This window comes from Tenrec ecaudatus, chromosome 10 (assembly GCF_050624435.1).
Source record: "Tenrec ecaudatus isolate mTenEca1 chromosome 10, mTenEca1.hap1, whole genome shotgun sequence".
Classification (NCBI taxonomy): domain Eukaryota; kingdom Metazoa; phylum Chordata; class Mammalia; order Afrosoricida; family Tenrecidae; genus Tenrec; species Tenrec ecaudatus.
In genome coordinates, this window is record NC_134539.1 from 115,500,854 (window position 1) to 115,505,210 (window position 4,357).

The following is a 4,357-nucleotide window of genomic DNA, read 5'->3' on the forward strand; positions in this document are numbered from 1 at the left end:
GCCACAGTCGTTGCCTCCTTGGGGCATCTTCTGCGGGGCCACCAGGGAGGGGACAGCACGCCTCCAGGTGTCCAAGGACAAGGAGGGCCACTCCAGGAACAAAGGAGCAGTCTGGGGAAAAAGGGGGCTCAGGGCCACAGCCAGCACCCCAGTTTTCCCCGGCAATGGCCAGAAGAGAACGTATGTCCCTGGCCTGCCCTCCTCTTTCCTTCTGACCCCACCCCCTTCAGGCCTTGCTTGCCTTTCCCATCTTCCTCCTGGGAGTTTATTTCTGATCCCTCCTTTCATTGAAAGCAGCTGACAGGAACCCTCTTTCAGCCTGTTTAGTAAACCACCCTCTGACCCCTGCTGGGCTCTCTCTTGCTCCTGGGTGGCTGCTCCAGGGCCTCATCCCCTACAGGCAAGACCGCACACCCTCCAGACTGTTATTCTTGGGAATGCTCCCCCTCTTCAGCGTGGCAGCTGGACCTCTTTCCCTGGGGGGAGGATGGGAAAAGACATTTTAAATTATGGCCCCAGGCATCTAATCAGAGAGGCCGGAAAACAAGGAAGTTACTGTGCTGTGTGTATGTTTGTTTACATTTTGTGAGGATAAAATATAAATAACAAAAAGTTCGGCATTCTGACCATTATTAAACACAGTTCTGTGACATTAATTATATCCTCCATATTGCGCTCCCCTATCCTTTCTCAAAAGTTTTACATCCTGCCAAACAAACTCAGACCCCCTTCACAATAACCCCCTCTCTCCCCTCCCTCTCCATCACTAATAATTTTTTTTAAGTCAGTGGAAGTTATTGAGTCTTTAAAAAATCAAACAATTGTATTGACATATCATTCACATATCATGCAATTCAACAGTTCACACACCAGAAGTTCAAAACCACCAGCCACTCTAAGGGAGAAAGATGAGGCTTCTACTCAAAGTAAAGCATTTCAGTTTGGGACACCCATGAGGCATTTCTACCCTGTCCTATAGGGTCACTGTGGGTCAAAATCAAATCGATGGCAGAAGGTTTTGGATAAATAGGACAAAGACACGCCGACTGGATCAGGAGTCAGCAAACTGCGGCTCTGGGGAAGTCTGTGGCTCTTTCAGTATGTACATGTCATTCTGAAGTAAAATGGAAAATGAAAATAAAACTGTTCTTCAGATAATGCTGAATTCATTTGTTTGTAAAAATATATTTACGGCTGTCAATTCATTTTTAAATTGTTGTGAGCGACAGGATTGGCTTTTCCTGTCTCAAAAGTTTGCCAGCCCCTGACTTTGGATGAGGGAGACCATTAGCACAATGTCATAAAGGCATCCGTCCCAGGGTTTAGTCACACTCCTGCGTAACGAAGGCAAGGACCTGTTAGGTAGCTACATTCAGGGACAGGGGTTGTCCCTCGAGGCCATGCCTGCCAAGGCCCCCATAAAGGAGTTTGGAAGGAAATTGGGCACCTATTAGATACCTATGAAGACCCCAAACTCCTATTGAAGCCCTAGCCAGGTAGGCGGTACACCTGGGCCGTTTAAAGTAGGCCCTGGCTCATGACCTCTTTCTTTCCCTCATCCTTTCATCATGTGAAGCCAAGAACCGAGGCAGTACCCACTCTAGAACCTCACAGAACCACAAAAGAAACAGTCCCCCATTCCTGATTGGCTGCAGATCCATACGTTACAGTCCTGGAAGCACCAAGGGGACCTTGGCTAGGCCACAGTCAGAGAAATTTACAGATTAGTCTAGGGCCCCCTTCCCACCAGGGCAGTCAGGCCGTGACTCAGGACCATGTGACCTCCGGATGGACATCTCCATCAAGCACACCCGCGCCAGCCCCTCAGGGAAAGGGCTTCTCCCTGGGCTGGCTGGAGAGGGGTGGAGGTCCCATGTAGTCTGCCTGAAGGAAAGACTGTTTTCAGGCCAGGTCAGTGGGCCGAGGGAATTTAATACGGGGAACTCTGCAAATGGATTTGCTTTCACCATCATCTATCCCACAGCCTCCTGAAAATGGGGTGCTCAGAATTTAAGCTCTAATACAGATTGTGGTATCATGCAGCAGTTGAAGACCCCTCCATCCTTGCTTTGAGTTCCAGAAAACAGTTTACTGCCTACATCCACTGTGTGACTTAATTCACTTAGTATATGCTGTAGCATATTTAAGTCTTATTTCTCTTATGGACGAATACACATTGTAGTAGGCTACGCACTGAACCAGTTGTTCTGAGCTCAAGGCCAGTTGTTCAAACCCACTAACTGCTCTGTAGGAGAAAGCTGCGGGATGTAAAGATTTAAAGTCTCAGAAACCCAAAGGGGCAGTTCTCTGTCCTTATAGGGTTGGCAACTTGATGGCAATGAGTTTGGTTATTTTATTTTATGGGTGAATTACATTTTAGTCTACACATCTACTACGTTTTATTTATCCATTACTCTGCTGATAGGCAGTTGGTTGGTTTCCACCCATTGGCTATTGTGAATAACACTGCAGTGAACATTGGGCCCCACTCTCTGAGTTAGGTGGCAATCAACAAGCAAACAAAAACCAAACTCAATGTCACCAACCGATGTCCACTCATAGTAACCCGGTGGGGCAGTAACTGCCCCTGTGAGTTTCAGAGATGATAACTGGCCAGAATAGAAGGCCTGTCTTTCTCCTGAGGAGCCTTTGAGCGGTGGACTTTGTAGATCGCAGCCCCACTTGTGACCACTAGGCCACCCGGGCTCCTATTAGATGGCCATAGGCCGGGTGCACGTTACCAGGACCCCCGTGGGTGACAGGGGTGGGTGGTGGGTGGGAGGAGAGGGAACAGGGACTGATAAAATGCTTTGATTCACCCAGGCCCTGTCCAGACCAGTGATGGAAACTCCCAAGTAAAAAGTGCCCAGCGGTGCGCACGCTGGTGTAGACCCACTTCCTGGTGCACACCGCCAGGCCACTATGGAGCGTCTATAGCTGTGCAGATGCTGCTTCTAGGAGCTCAGGGAGGCAGGGTACCAGGATGGAATCGCTGACATGGCACTCTTCAGTGTTGTGAGAGGTGTATGTATGTGTTTAGGGGCGAGGTGAGCAGGAGAATATAAATAACTCTGATCCAAAGGGAGCTGAGAAAGGGCTGCAGGGCCAAAAAGGAAGAGCTGCCTTCTTTTATATCTGGGTCTAGGAGATCAGAGGTTGGAGAGCACTATTTGGGGCCCAGAGAGGCATTTGAAGGTCAGCCCTTCAGAATCCCTGGCCAATCCTCTGGAGAAAGACAAGACTTTCTACTCCCATAAAGTGTTACAGTCTTGAGTGGGAAGAGAGATGGGAAGGGAAAAAATGAGGACCTGATGCCAGGGGCTGAGGTGGAGAGCAAATGTTTTGAGAATAATGAGGGCAATGGATGTACAGATGTGCTTGACACAATTGATGTGTGTAAGGATTGTGATAAGAGTTGTATGAGCCCCTAATAAAACGATTTTTAAAAAGAGGGGGAAAAAAAGGACCAACAGAGAGTGTGAAGAAGCCAGCCCAGAAAGTCTGACGAACACTGATAAGACCAGAATGTGTCAAGGAGCCAGCTGAGCCGCCCATCTAAACCCGGGTAGAGACCCTGACCTTTCAGAGAGCTTAGGAGCCAAGGAGCCATCGCCTCCCTGGGACCCTACTGGGGTGAGTACACCGATGGAGGCAATGCTTGTTGGGACTATGGTGCTCAAATTACACAGTGTGTGGTCCCTATATCTGATATTTGTTTGAAATGATATTATAATTTGAGTTTAAACTAGGATTGTTTGATGTGTGCTTGCAATGAGTAGACCAAGCATTGGGGCTGGGGGTGGGGGGGAGCGTTACAATCTTGGAATCCTACCGGGATAGTTGTACCCTGTTTAGGCATCGACTCAATGGCATTGAGGTGTTGTTTTTTTTTAAGGGCTCTAAGGAAAGAGGCCTGGTGGCGCTGGTGCCTAGACATTGCAAGCTGCAAGGTGGGTGGTTCAAACCCAACAGCCGCCCAGCGGGAGAAAAGGAGGCTGTCAGCTCCTGTCAAGATTTACAGTCTGGGAAATCCGACGGGCAGTTCGCCTCGGTCACGTGGCGTCGCTGTGCTTGGAACCCGACACGTCTCTAAAATCGACGCAAACCTCTGGAGTTGTAAAGACGTGTTTAGTTTCCAGAAGGGCTAGGTGACACGGGCGTCTGTGTCTACTGCGAGGGTCGCGATGCATGCGGGGCCGGGGTGGCCCCCGGGGCAGCCCCGGGCCTTGGCCGAGCGCGGGGCGGGGAGTCGCCGGGGGCGGGGCGGCGGGCGGGCCCGTCCCCTCGGCTCCGCGGCGGCGAGCGCACCGGCCCGTGGCGGCGGCGGCCGGAGGACGGCGGGGCCGAGCCCCTGGGA